The sequence below is a fragment of the Triticum aestivum genome, chromosome 7B (genome assembly GCF_018294505.1).
Source record: "Triticum aestivum cultivar Chinese Spring chromosome 7B, IWGSC CS RefSeq v2.1, whole genome shotgun sequence".
NCBI classification, from domain to species: Eukaryota; Viridiplantae; Streptophyta; class Magnoliopsida; order Poales; family Poaceae; genus Triticum; species Triticum aestivum.
In genome coordinates, this window is record NC_057813.1 from 661116957 (window position 1) to 661132593 (window position 15637).

At 47.7% G+C, this 15637-nt stretch overlaps 1 pseudogene; it reads right to left on the minus strand.

Moving 5' to 3' along the window:
- Positions 1-954: 954 nt before the first annotated feature.
- LOC123162731 (WAT1-related protein At1g09380-like) lies at positions 955-8693 on the minus strand (annotated as a pseudogene).
- Positions 8694-15637: the final 6944 nt, after the last annotated feature.

A 15637-nucleotide genomic window follows, 5' to 3' on the forward strand; every position in this document is an offset into this window, starting at 1 on the left:
GTGCATCTTTTTGCACACTTCTAAAACTAGTACATCATATCATTGCTAATTACAAAGTTATTACTATGTTTTTCAACAGATAATCCCGAATGATTGTGTGCCTCGTCTGATGTATACACACGGTAGCCTTCATGTTTTGAACATACAACCAGGTCGTCCTACGAATCTCAACTGTCCATACCGGGTTTCTAAAATAAGTGGAGACATGAGAATCAAAGAATGGAAAAAATGTATGGACAGTCGTAAGGAGCTTGTTGGAAGCAACATTCAGTGAAGGGCAAAAATTGGAGACAAGATGATCGCCATTCTTCATAATGGAGAGTCAGGGTCTATATTGTTTTATGATATTTTACCTTAAGGGTGTTTAGGTCCTACCTGATACTGATGATCATGTGTTAAGAACAATTATGTAGGGTTGGGTTCGATGACTATGAGGATGATGATCGTATGACTTATTATTAATAACGAGTAGAAGTTGTATGATGATGCATGATTAGTAGGACGAGTACTTATTATTATATATGCTGATGTATGCGAGCATGCATGAGTTATTATATCAGCGGGTAAAATGAACATATATAGCAGCAGCGTTGGTAAACCAAGGACGAAAAAGAGAGGACACTTCTCTCTATTAGCTAGCTAATATAACAACCTAAAAATAACCCCCAAAACCCCTAAAGCAGCCAATTTCCAAAAAAAACATGGATTTTTGGTCCCGGTTGGTGCCACCAACCGGGACCAAAGGCCCCCTGACTGGGCTCGGCGCACAGAGCCACGTGGAGGCACATTAGTCCTGGTTTTAGTTTGAACCCGGACTACTGGTTGGAGGTATTAGTAACGGGCCATTAGTCCCGGTTCATGAACCGGGACTAAAGGCCCTCACGAACCGGGACTATTACGTGTTTTTCTATTAATGCAGATGACAATGAGCGATGACTACTTGCAACTCGCACCGATCACGCAATGTATAATTTGTATTTCATTAATCACGCAATGAATTTGTCGAAAGTGTGGTACATCAGCTCTCAATTGGAATAACAGCCTACTATATCAAACTGGCAAGGAGAAGGAATCGGTGGTGTCACTCTTCGGCTCCGGGCCCTTCGCGGTGATCTCCGCTTCACTTTTGCCGTCGACTAGGGCCGCCGGTCTGCTCATCTCACTCCCCTTGCCCCACAACACCATGTACAGCCCGCCAACAATGAGAGCCGACCCAATAGCACTGCAGCGACAGGAGAAAAAACGCCAGGACTCTCAAAAGAAGAAATGCTGAACAATGTCATCAGGATGAAGGAACGTACCTTCCGACATGGAGCTGCTCGTCGAGGACAGCCCACCCGAGAACGGCGATGACGACGAGCACCACCGGGTTGAACATGGAGACGAAGAGCGGGCCGCGGGCCTGGATGCACCACGTCATCACCGCGAACGTGACACCCCAGCCGACGATGCCCTAAAGATGCAAGTTCTTGTTAACTGGACTACCGGTGACTGGTGCTGGTGGTGAGTGAGACGATGATCGGCATAGTAGTTACCATGTAGAGCACGGAGTAGAGCCTGATGCCGAGTCCAAGGTTCCACACGGCGAGGCTCCGGTCCACGGCGGCGCTGACGCCCGCGCACTCAATCGACACTATGAGGGACATGATTGTCGTGCTGGTGTACGGCGCCGAGAAATCCTCCGACGTCTTTTTCTGCAAAGCAAATTTAATTACACGATCGATCATCACGTCACGTACGGCCAACATCATTGATTTCAATAGTACCTGCATGAGGAGCCAGGCGGCCCAGGCGACGGCGCTGAGAATGACGGCCAGTACTGGCCTGTGGAGCCGCCGCCGCGGCGATGGTGGCGTGCTCCGCGTAGCGCCAGTGGACAGGGGAGGCTGGGACCTTGAGGAGCGGGCCCTTGTACAAGGGCATGATCATAGAGCCGCCGACGCAGACGAGCGTGCCGGCCACCTTGGCCTTCCCGGCGGGTGTCCCAAGCCACACCGCCTCCATCCTCAACGAGGCGGCTATGGCGAAGGTGAGGGCCGGGACGACGTTGCCGATCGCGCAGGCCACGGTCGGGCCGGTGGACTGGAACCCCACGAAGAAGAGCAGCTCGCTCACTGCCATGCTGCGCGTGCATGCCCGCCCGAGCAGCATACGGCAGCTGGTCAATCATCTGGAATGCATTCTGGAGTAGCAGCTACCGAACATCGAACGGACAGCACCAACGCACGATAACTATCGTAGCAGATCCAATGGCTAAAGTCACCCGCATGGGAAGTAATTGCGTGTCATGTTATTCGGCTGAGGCCAGCGTGCTCGCCTGGCCGGCCCAACCAAGACGACTACGACGAGCGTCTACCATCTGGAATCCATTCTGGACTAGCTAATTCCTCAAACTCACTGCTACCTAACATCGAACGGACAGCAGCAACGCATGATAGCTATCATAGCAGATCCAACGGCTAAAGTCACCCGCATGGGAAGTAATTGTGTGTCATGTTATTGGGCTGAGGCTACTAGCGTCTACCGGTGCTGCTGAATTTTTGTCCCCGGTCTTACTGATTAGTCCCATACTGCTTGTGCAAGCTTGTTTACAGATGTTTATAATGTTGATTGTTAGCACAGTTGACACCAAGTGGTCAGCTTGGTAAGCTATCAACAAAAATATTGCAATCACTGATAAATGATTCCTGGGTTGTGACTCTCACAACCTCTCTTAGCACACCGACATGATGTGTTCAGCTTTTGTATATGTCTTGTTTTTTTAGATGACTTGCCGGGCTGGTGCAATGTAATCTTGTCCGATGTTTGTCTAGTATCATTTGTGTTTACAAAATTCCCTACAATAAGTTTCAATTTGGTGAATCTGAATATATTTTTCTGATAAAACCGCAATAGAGTAAGCTTTTCTCCATCCGTCTTTTTTTGTGTGTCTATTTTGGCAGTTCGAATCTTGGTCTCCTTAGAAGCTGTTTCAGTTTGTTAATGTTTTAAAGCGAGACCAAAAGCCATTTTGTTTTATACAAAATAATAATAATGATCGAACGAAGAAAAACCAACAAGAAACAATTTGTCGGGTGTCCCAAAGAACTCGCCAAGATTACATTATGTACTTTACGATGCTACAACAAGCGATGAAGTGTTATCTTGTTATTTTCTTAATGGCACCTCGTTTATACTAAAAAAATTGAGATTCCTAACATGAGTCTCAATCGTTAGTTTCAATTTTTTTTACTAATGTTAGTGGCACTAATAAAACATGGCCCGAGCGAAAGGTAGAATAATTCATACCGCCTCTAGTTCTCATTGCGGGGACGTGCCTGCATGGTTGTGTCACCATCGACATCTTGTCTTTGCCTTTGGGTCATTGTTGTATAGGAAGATGGAAGAGGTTAGCCTGAGAGCTATCAAGGTAGAGCCCGAGTATGCCCATGGCAACACAACCACCAAGACCCGAGCAGGCCCATGGCGCTAGAACAATCAATAGGAGCTCAAGAAAGACCATGGCCCTGGGGACGCAAAGGCTGAGCTGATGTGAAAACCATAGCACTCCAACCAAACTCGAGGTGCCTGAAGTGGACCCTCGAGCTCGATATTAGGGTCTTCTTCTTCTTCTTTTCTTATTGGCATGGGGCTGGCTAGGCATCTTGTGAGCCAGCAAGGGATGGAAGGGATAGTCAAGAGAGATGTCCAGAAAAAATAGTTTGGAATCGGAGTGGGGATGGGAAGGGATGAACAATTGAGTTTGGGTGAGCTCAAGGGGTAAGTTTTGAACGGGGAGCCAGGATGGCTGAGTTGGCTAGGCCTTTTATGGTTTTGGGGACTTTTTTGCACTTATTCCGTAAGCCTTTGGGCAAAAACCATGTGTGACGATGGACCTATCCCAAATATGTATTACATCTCATCTCTTTAGGGATGTTATTCTATCAATTAAAATTCTGAACCATCATCTCAAAAAAAAATCTGAACAAGCTCGGGAAGTGCTTAAGTCTGCAACATAAAATCCGCTTTGGGTGTCCTCCTCCCGACCCCGTGCGGCCGCCGCCAGGCCGCACCGGGCGGCCACCTCCCGACCTCCCCTCGATACCCCGTGCATCCCCCTCCCTCCACCGCCGCCGGCAACGTCGCTGGGCGAAGGCCCCGTCGTGCGGCGGCGTTGGACCTCCTCTGGCGTCCCGAGATCTGAGGCAACGGCGGCCTGATTTGGATCTCCCTCTCGACGAGGATGGCAGGCAGCAGCGGCCGGGGTGTGGCGGGGGGCTGGGCTACAGCCGGCGGGAGTAGTACGAGCTGGTTGCAACGGCGGCCGGGGCATGTCCCGGCTCGAGCTAGGACCTTCGGGTCTAGGCGGGTGGCGGCCGTTACGTCCTCAAACTATTGCATCTCATCGGATTCGGCGACGGCTCGCTGAAGCACTCCGGGTCTGCATCGCATCACGAGGATTATGGCGGTTGTCGTCATCTCCTACGTCGGAGGTGGTCAACCTGAGGCTGGATGATCAGATCTCGAGATCTGTAATCTAGTCCCGGCTGCGAGTCGGGGAGACATAGTTGCCGGTGAAAACCAAGCAAATGGCGGCGTCCTGTGCCGTTACCTTGATGAAGGCATCGTTCTATAACTACTGTCGACCCACTCGTGCTGCTCCGGGGGAAACCCTATGATTTAGTTTTACAGATCGGATGATGGCGGTACTGCGGTGTCATTTCTCTCTCGGGAGCATCGTTTGTGGAGCAGCGCTGGAAGCCAGAGGTAGGAGGTGGAGCGGCTTCGTCTTTCACGGAGCTTCGGTCGAGATGTCAAGTCATGCCTGGCCGACAGGTGTTACGCTTTGTCATGCCTGGTCGGCAGGTGCTACGCACGACAGATCTGTCAGAGACTTCAAGTTGTGTCGGTTGCTGGTACTTGGCGACATGGTGCTGAGGTGTACCGGTGGCGACCACGACGTGCTAAGCAGTTCGCGCGCAGGGAGGTGGTGACATTGGGCGTCGTAGTGGTGTCGCCGGCAGCTAGACCGGGCAAGGATGATGCGTCAGTACAACTCTGAAGATGGAGTGGTGACAGTTGGCGGCTGCGGCCTCTGAGAGCGCACCGAACCGGTGTGTGCCCCATACCCGGCAAATGGCTTGGTTGGGGCCTCAGAGCATCTCCAACGGCCGCGCTAAACTAGCGTCGCGCCGCAAAATAGGTCGTTTTAGCGCGCGCGCAACGCGTCAGGGCGCTTCAGCGGGCGCGCAAAAACGGCGCGCGCGCTAAAACAGGTTGGGCGCGTGGTCAAAAACACTTACCCGCGCGGCGTATTTCGGGCGCCAACTACAGCGCGCGGTACACTCGAGCGCTCGCGCCCGCTCTTCCTCTCGCGCTTCCACCCCCGACCGGCCGCGCCGCCGCCGCCGCCCGCGCACCCCGGCGACCGTCTCAGGCTTCCCCGGCCTATCCCCGCGCGCCCGCGCTTCCGCCCATCCCCTCCTAGTACCGCCGGCGCCCGCGCGCCTCCGTCGTCCGAGGAACAGCGCCCGAGCGCTCGCTGCCGCGCCGCGCCCGCAAGGTGTTTGACAAAACGCCTACATGGTATGTATTGCTCAAACTTCATGAATTTGGTGCATGTTTTGAATTGTAGTTTTTATAGTATAGTATTGAACATTGTAGATGAGTTCGTCGTATGATTCTTCCGAAGAAGAATTTGATATGGAAGAGGAGAAGGATCTTGCAATGATCGTAGCTATCCATATCAATAAAAAACCGAAGCACGGTGGTTCGGTTATGGGTCGGGAGAAAATTTGGAGAGATAGGATTGATGCCCATAACAGATTGATGAAGAACTATTTCGTGGAGAATCCCACATACCCGGAGTCGTATTTTCGTCGCCGGTTTAGGATGAGCACCGACTTGTTCAGGCGCATTGCAGAGAAACTAGCGAGCCATGACCGGTTTTTCCAGCAAAGGAGGAATGCCGCCGGAGAGCTCGGGCATAGCACTTTTCTGAAGGTGACAGACGCTTTGCGTATGTTGGCATACGGTATCCCGGCTGATCTAGTTAATGATCATTTGGCTATGGGTAAGAGCCAAGCCATCATGTGTGTCAAGCGCTTTGCAGTGGGAATTGTGCAAGTGTTTGGCGAGGAGTATTTGAGATCTCCCACTGCTGAAGACGCCGCAAGGCTATTGGCGATGAACAAAGCGCGCGGCTTTCCTGACATGCTTGGCTCAATAGATTGCATGCATTGGAGTTGGAAGAATTATCAAAAGGCATGGCATGGGCAATTCCACGGCCAAAAAAAGGGTTCCACTATAATCCTTGAAGCGGTGGCCGATCAGAAGACTTGGATTTGGCATGCATTCTTTGGAAGCCTGGATCTTTAAATGATATCAATGTTGTCAACCGGTCACCACTGATGAATAAGATTGCAAACGGTGAGTTGCCACCTGTGCAGTTTGTAGCAAATGGCCGTACGTACAACTATGGCTATTATCTAGCGGATGGCATCTATCCAAAGTGGCAAACCTTCGTGAGGCCGTTGAAAAAACCGGAAGGTAAGAAAAATCTTGATTTTCACAATGCTCAGGCGGCGGCTAGAAAAGATGTGGAGAGAGCATTTGTGATTTTGCAAGCCCAATTTGCTATTGTGAGAGGACCGGCAAGATTTTGGGATCAAAAAATACTTTGGTACATCATGCACGCTTGTGTGATCATGCACAACATGATCATCGAGAATGAGCGTGGCCAAGATTTAGACTACTCACAGTATGAGCTCTTGGGACATCCCGTGCGAGTGCGGCGGAGGGCTGAAAGGGTAGCCCGTTTTGTTGCCTCCTATCATGCCATTCGGCGTCCCGCAACGCACAAGGAACTTCAGAATGATCTAATTGAAGAGTGGTGGGCATGGCATGGACGGCAAAGAGCATGATGCTATCTGCACTCGACATTGTATTGTTCATGAACTATTTGTTGTGTTGTAATAATTTATTTTGAACTATTTGTTGTTGTACTGAACGATAAACTATTTGTTTGAGTTGTAATGATTTATTTTGAACTATTTGTAATTGATTTTTATTTTGTTTGTTTGATCATTTTTGCTCATCTTCTTTGAAATGTACATGTGGTTTGTGCGCTGTATTTTTGCGCCCTGCTGGAGCGGCGCGCGCGCTGCATTATAGCGCCGCTGCTGGAGTCAGCGCAGGCGGGCGCGCAAAACCAGCCGCAGCGCGCGCGCTAACAGGTTTTTTGCGTGCGGCGCTTTAGCGCGGCTGTTGGAGATGCTCTCATGTCTTAGATTTTATGCTTGACTGCGAAGTATGTGGTATTAGGTCCGGACTATCAGCATCCCTTCATCAACTAGATAAGAGTAGCGACAGATGTAGCCTAGACGGTGGCTTCGGACATACTGTTGTATTTCTTAGTATGGTCTTTTGTGAATAATTAATAAAATGACTACATGCATCGCCCAGATGTAGAGGCCGGGGGTCTTCCTTCTTCCTAAGAAAACATAAAATCCGCTTTATGATGCAAAGAATGATCGGGGAAACCGTTTGGGTGACCAGTCTTTTGTTTGTAAGTGTCCGTGGTGTGTGGTGATGCACACCTAGCAATATTCAGCTCGCATATGTGCGTGTAGGCCGGCAACAGCAAACAAAAAAAGGATGGGCAGGAGCAAAACACAAAGACGCGCCTTCCCTTTTCTTTCGCTAAACACAAAGACGCGCGTTCTCTCCCTCTTCAGATGTACTCCCTCCGTTCGTAAATATAAGTCTTTGTAGAGATTTCACTATAAACTACATACGAATGTATATAGATGCATTTTAAGTGTGGATTCATTCATTTTGCTCCGTATGTAGTCTATCCAGTGAAATATCTACAAAGACTTACATTTAGAAACGGAGGGAGACTGGCATGCAAGGAGAAATAATGACTACTTTACAGAAATGATACGTGTACATACATACCCGAGAGGGGACGAAATGAGTATGTGGATAATTACTTTCTTGGTGATCATCGCCCATTTATTCCTGCGTCAGGTGGTTATCTTGATTAGTAGTATCTAACTTAGATCGAATAACACATTTTTTTTAAAGTGAAAACAGTAAGTAACATAATTATTTCGATGGTGATCATCATCCATTTATATTATTACAGTATACATGTACTAACTAGTCTTGAGCCCCTGTTTCTGTAAATCCTACTATGGCAAGCAAAAGTAAATGAAAAAGTAGCAGGACCCGTGAACTAATATCCGTAAGCTGAATGCTCTGTTGCAAGGACTGCCAAAGCCTTCCCCTCAAAAAAAAAAAAGGACTACCAAAGTCTCCTGGAGTGATTGTTTCCAAGAGAAATTGGGCTCTCAATTTGTCAATAATTGTACAGTAGATAATTTGGCAGTAAGTCGACAAGCAGGCACGAACCTCTCGAAGTAGATGGCGAAGGGTGCGAGGAAGACGGCGGCTATGAAGCTCCGGCAGGAGATGAGCACGTACGGGCTGGCGCCGCTGTCCAACGCCATCTTGGACAGCAGGTTGTTCCCGGCGAAGCCGATCTGCACCAGCAGCATGGCGACGGTGGGCCGGCACCCCATCGAGACCTGCTGCTTCGATCTTCCTCACGGTGGTGTGGCAAGATCGAAGACTGTTCTTGAGATAAGATAGCAGAAGACAGAAGAGGGGAGAGGGGTTTGGACTACACGGAGCTGTGAGTTATGACCAGACGAGTGATGAGTGTACGATGGGCCGGTAGGGTTGCTTTAAGATCGAAAGTTATTGAATCCAAGCTCTCTTCTCACTTCCCCCATCCTGGTGGCTAAATTTCGTGTGTTTTGACCCTTTTCTGAAACCTATTCAAAATCTAACCCTGGTTCGTAAAAATTTCGGGATCTGACCCTTTTCTTATCGCCAAAGCCCCTGGCGGTAGGGTATAACAGCTTACCGCCAAGGCCCCTGGCGGTAGGGTATAACAACCTACCGCCAAGGCCTCTGGCGGTAGGGTTGTTTTTTTTCTAAGTATGGAACACAGTGCACGCTCGCACCTACCGCCAGACACCTTGACGGTAGGGTTGTACAGCCTACCGCCAGCCTGTTTGGCGGTAGGGGTCTTTCTTACCGCCAGGGGCCTTGGCGGTAGGCTGTTATACCCTACCGCCAAGGGCTTTGGCGGTAAGAAAGGGTCAGATTCCGAAATTTTTACGAACCAGGATCAGATCTTGAAATGGTTTCAGAAAAGGGTCAAAACACGAAATTTAGCCCATCCTGGTACTTTCGGACCTAACAATTTTTGCTGCATAAATGCACTGCGCGTGCACGTGAACATCGTCACGTTTCATGTCAGACGCACACGATTCTGTGAGTATCGATCAGGTCAGAATTGCTCGGTGCTCCCACCCTGTATGGCTGTATGTCTTGAACGCGTATAGCTGCGGGAGATATTCAGAGTAAATTTGCTGATATCAATGTGTTGGAAACAACATCTCAAATATTTTTTCTGTCAATTTCGCCTTTCACCGTTTTTTTTATGTTCCTCCTCTTTCTCCCTGGCCTAACGACGACAGGTAGCAGCGTCTGCAATGGCCAGTGGCCTACCTAGGGGGGTGTCCTGCGTGTGCCATGGCACACCCAAAATTTTGGGGATTTTTTTTATCATGTAGTAGTAATTAGCAAATTTTCAACTCTCCTTTCAAGCCAATGAAATAGGTGTTGAAAATATGAGCAAATTACTACGAGATTTAATCCGAATTAACAGAAGATAAATCATGACTACAGTAGCAGAGATTGAACTAATCATGCGAATTAGCATAGTAGATGAACAGATCACATCTACGGCACATACTAGAAACATGAATTCTACCATGATCTCGAACAGGAAAGATAGAATCACATACGGTGCAGCGGGAGCAGCACCGCCGGTGTTGACGTTGTCGCCCATGTCGTCGAGGATGAGGTTGCCGAGGTCGGGGAAGAAGTCGTCATTCGCGAAGTCGTCGCTGCCAGCAGTCGCACGAGTGCGCTCCCCAAAAACCTGATCGCCCCTCTCCCGTACAGGATCACGAGAGGCGGGGTTCTGGAGGCCTGTTGTCCCTTCTCCCGGTGCACGCCGAAAGGAGGGATGGAGAAGACTTGCTCGGCGGCACAATGATCTGGAACGGTGGTGAGAAACCATACGAAAAAACGGCGACGGCTAGGGTAGACGTCTGCCTGACTATATAGTGCGGGCTGGGTAGGTCGTGGGAGTAAACCCCACGTCCGAGTCGTCACGATCCAAAAGAACCAGAAACGGTTCAATAATTAACGCATCCGTTAATTATTAATTAATGACTCATTAATTTTTCCCGAGAAGCAAAAATATAGACAATGTGCATAGCTCTGTCCTCGGCTCGGCTCAATCCCGCAACCCGCGGCGCGTTGTCACGAGGCAAGGCGAGGCGAGCGAGGAGGAGGAGCGCGCGTGTAGGTCTCCTCTTCTCATGCTCATACAAGTGGTAGGAGAGCTCACCTTATAAAGAGGTGCAACTCTCTCTCAACTTATGAGGTGGGACTAAACTTTAGCCTCACTCACTCCACTCACATGTTTGCATGAATGGGCCAAGAGAATTTCAGAATTTTAGTTGGGCTTTGGGCCAAAAGCCCATTAGCAAATTCCAACAATCCCCCACAAAGTCTCATTGGCACATTTCACCATTTGGTTTCAAAGCATTGTTTATATACCGGTGCTTAGTGGAAACTGTGAAGTTGAACTTCCACTTAGAGATTTATGCTATACTAGATCACAACTTGAATAGTGGACTATGCCTTGTGTTGGAAATATGCCCTAGAGGCAATAATAAATTAGTTATTATTATATTTCCTTGTTCATGATAATCGTTTATTATCCATGCTATAATTGTATTGAAAGGAAACTCAGATACATGTGTGGATACATAGACAACACCATTTCCCTAGTAAGCCTCTAGTAGACTAGCTCGTTGATCAATAGATGGTTACGGTTTCCTAACCATGGACATTGGATGTCGTTGATAACGGGATCACATCATTAGGAGAATGATGTGATGGACAAGACCCAATCCTAAGCCTAGCACAAAGATCGTAGTTCGTATGCTAAAGCTTTTCTAATGTCAAGTATCATTTCCTTAGACCATGAGATTGTGCAACTCCCGGATATCGTAGGAATGCTTTGCGTGTACCAAACGTCACAACGTAACTGGGTGGCTATAAAGGTGCACTACAGGTATCTCCGAAAGTGTCTGTTGGGTTGGCACGAATCGAGACTGGGATTTGTCACTCCGTGTAAACGGAGAGGTATCTCTGGGCCCACTCGGTAGGACATCATCATAATGTGCACAATGTGACCAAGGGGTTGATCACGGGATGATGTGTTACGGAACGAGTAAAGAGACTTGCCGGTAACGAGATTGAACAAGGTATCGGTATACCGACGATCGAATCTCGGGCAAGTACAATACCGCTAGACAAAGGGAATTGTATACGGGATTGATTGAGTCCTTGACATCGTGGTTCATCCGATAAGATCATCATGGAACATGTGGGATCCAACATGGGTATCCAGATCCCGCTGTTGGTTATTGGCCGGAGAACATCTCGGTCATGTCTACATGGTTCCCGAACCCGTAGGGTCTACACACTTAAGGTTCGATGACGCTAGGGTTATAAAGGAAGTTTGTATGTGGTTACTGAATGTTGTTCGGAGTCTCGGATGAGATCTCGGACGTCACGAGGAGTTCCGGAATGGTCCGGAGGTAAAGATTTATATATGGGAAGTCCTGTTATGGTCACCGGAAAAGTTCCAGGTGCTATCGGTAATGTACCGGGACCACCGGGAGGGTCCCGGGGGTCCACCAAGTGGGGCCACCGGCCCCAGAGGGCTGCATGGGCCAAGTGTGGGAGGGGACCAGCCCCAGGTGGGCTGGTGCGCCCCCTACCAAGGCCCAAGGCGCCTAGGGCTTGGGGGAAACCCTAAAGGGGGGCGCGCCCCCCTTGCCTTGGGGGGCAAGGCAACCCCCCTGGCCGCCGCCCCCTCCTCAGATTGGATCTGAGGGGGGCAGACCCCCTCTCCCTTGCCCCTATATATATGTGGGGGGTGGGAGGGCAGCTGCACCACAAGTTTTGGCACAGCCCTCCCCCTCTCCCAAGTCCTCCTCCTCTCCCGCGTGCTTGGCGAAGCCCTGCAGGATTGCCACGCTCCTCCATCACCACCACGCCATTGTGCTGCTGCTGGATAGAGTCTTCCTCAACCTATCCCTCTCTCCTTGCTAGATCAAGGCATGGGAGACGTCACCGGGCTGTACGTGTGTTGAACGCGGAGGTGTCGTCCGTTCGGCACTAGGATCTCCGGTGATTTGGATCACGACGAGTACGACTCCTTCAACCCCGTTCTCTTGAACGCTTCCTCTTAGCGATCTACAAGGGTATGTAGATGCACTCTCCTTCCCCTCGTTGCTAGTCTCTCCATAGATAGATCTTGGTGACTCGTAGGAAAATTTTGAATTTCTGCTACGTTCCCCAACAGTGGCATCATGAGCTAGGTCTATTGCATAGATTCTTTGCATGAGTAGAACACAAAGTAGTTGTGGGCGTTGATTTTGTTCAATATGCTTACCGTTACTAGTCCAATATTGATTCGGCGGCATTGTGGGATGAAGCGGCCCGGACCGACCTTACATGTACACTTACGTGAGACAGGTTCCACCGACTGACATGCACTTGTTGCATAAGGTGGCTAGCGGGTGCCAGTCTCTCCCACTTTAGTCGGGTCGGATTCGATGAAAAGGGTCCTTATGAAGGGTAAATAGCAATTGACATATCACGTTGTGGTTTTTGCGTAGGTAAGAAACGTTCTTGCTAGAAACCCATAGCAGCCACGTAGAACATGCAAACAACAATTAGAGACGTCTAACTTGTTTTTGCAGGGTATGCTATGTGATGTGATATGGCCAAGAAGAATGTGATGAATGATATGTGATGTATGATATTGATCATGTTCTTGTAATAGGAATCACGACTTGCATGTCGATGAGTATGACAACCGGCAGGAGCCATAGGAGTTGTCTTAATTTATTGTATGACCTGCTTGTCATTGAACAATGCCATGTAATTACTTTACTTTATTGCTAACCGGTAGCCATGGTAGTATAAGTAATAAGTTGGTGAGACAACTTCATGAAGACACGATGATGGAGATCATGGTGTCATGCCGCTGACGGTGATGATCATGGAGCCCCGAAGATGGAGATCAAAAGGAGCAAAATGATATTGGCCATATCATGTCACTATTTGATTGCATGTGATGTTTATCATGTTTATGCATCTTATTTGCTTAGAACGACGGTAGTAAATAAGATGATCCCTCGTTAAAATTTCAAGAAAGTGTTCCCCCTAACTGTGCATCGTTGCGAAAGTTCGTCGTTTCGAAGCACCACGTGATGATCGGGTGTGATAGATTCTTACGTTCACATACAACGGGTGTAAGCCAGATTTACACACGCGAAACACTTAGGTTGACTTGACGAGCCTAGCATGTACAGACATGGCCTCAGAACACAAGAGACCGAAAGGTCGAGCATGAGTCGTATGGTAGATACGATCAACATGAAGATATTCACCGATGATGACTAGTCCGTCTCACGTGATGATCGGACACGACCTAGTTGACTCGGATCATGTAATCACTTAGATGACTAGAGGGATGTCTATCTGAGTGGGAGCTCATAAGATGAACTTAATTATCCTGAACATAGTCAAAATATCTTTGCAAATTATGTCGTAAGCTCGCGCTTTAGTTCTACTATTTAGATATGTTCCTAGAGAAAATATAGTTGAAAGTTGACAGTAGCGATTATGCGATCAGTAGAAAGCTTATGTCCTTAATGCACCGCTCAGTGTGCAGAACCCCAAACATCATCTGTGGATGTTGCGAACATCGGACATACACGTTTTGATAACTACGTGATAGTTCAGTTAAACGGTTTAGAGTTGAGGCACCAAAGATGTTTTCGAAACATCGCGGAACATATGAGATGTTTCGAGGGCTGAAATTGGGATTTCAGGCTTGTGCCCACGTCAAGAGGTATAAGACCTTTGACGATTTTCTTAGCCTGCAGACTAAGGGAGAAAAGCTCAATCGTTGAGCTTGGCTCAGATTGTCTGAGTGCAACAATCACTTGAATCGAGTGGGAGTTGATCTTCCAGATGAGATAGTGATGTTTCTCCAAAATCATTGCCACCAAGCTGCTAGAGCTTCGTGATGAACTATAACATATCAGGGATAGATATGATGATCCTTGAGGTATTCACGATGTTTGACACCGCGAAAGTAGAAATCAAGAAGGAGCATCAATTGTTGATGGTTGGTGAAACCACTAGTTTCAAGAAGGGCAAGGGCAAGAAGGGATACTTCATGAAATGGCAAATCAGTTGCTGCTCTAATGAAGAAACCCAAGGTTGAACCCAAACCCGAGACTAAGTGCTTCTGTAATAAGGGGAACAGCCACTGGAGCAGAATTACCCTAGATACTTGGTAGATGAGAAGGCTGGCAAGGTCGATAGAAGTATATTGGATATACATTATGTTAATGTGTACTTTACTAGTACTCCTAGTAGCACCAGGGTATTAAGATACCGGTTCGGTTGCTAAGTGTTAGTAACTCGAAATAGCTACAGAATAAACGGAGACTAGCTAAAGGTGAGCTGACGATATGTGTTGGAAGTGTTTCCAAGTTTGATGTGATCAAACATCGCACGCTCCCTCTACCATCAAGATTAGTATTAAACCTGAATAATTGTCGTTTGGTGTTTGCGTTGAACATAGACATAATTGGATTATGTCTATCGCAATACGGTTATTCATTTAAGGAGAATAATGGTTACTCTATTTATTTGAATAATACCTTCAATGGTCTTGCACCTAAAGGAATGGTTTATTGAATCTCGATCGTAGTGATACACATTTCCATGCCAAAAGATATAAGATAGTAATGATAGTACCACTTACTTGTGACACTGCCATGTAAGTCATATTGGTATAAAACGCATGAAGAAGCTCCATGTTGATGGATCTTTGAACTCACTCATTTTTGAAAAGGTTGAGACATGCGAACCATGTCTATTGGTGCATACGCATGAAGAAACTCCATGCAGATGGATCGTTTAGACTCACTTGATTTTGAATCAATTGAGATATGCAAATCATACCACATGGGCAAGATGACTGAAAAGCCTCGTTTTCAGTAAGATGGAACAAGATAGCAACTTGTTGGAAGTAACACATTTTGATGTGTGCAGTCCAATGAGTGCTGAGGCATGTAGTAAATATCGTTATGTTCTTACTTCACAGATGATTCGAGTAGATGTAGAGTATATTTACTTGATGAAACACAAGTCTGAATTATTGAATGGCTCAAGTAATTTTAGAGTGAAGTTTAAGATCTTCATGACAAGAGGATAAAATGTCTATGATATGATCATAGAGATGAATATCTGAGTTACGAGTTTTGGCACACAATTAAGACATTGTGGAAATTGTTTCACAATTAATACCGCCTGGAACACCATAGTGTGATGGTGTGTCCGAACATCATAGTTGCACCCTATTGGATATGCTGCGTACCATGATTTCTCTTATCAAATTACCACTATCGTTCATGGG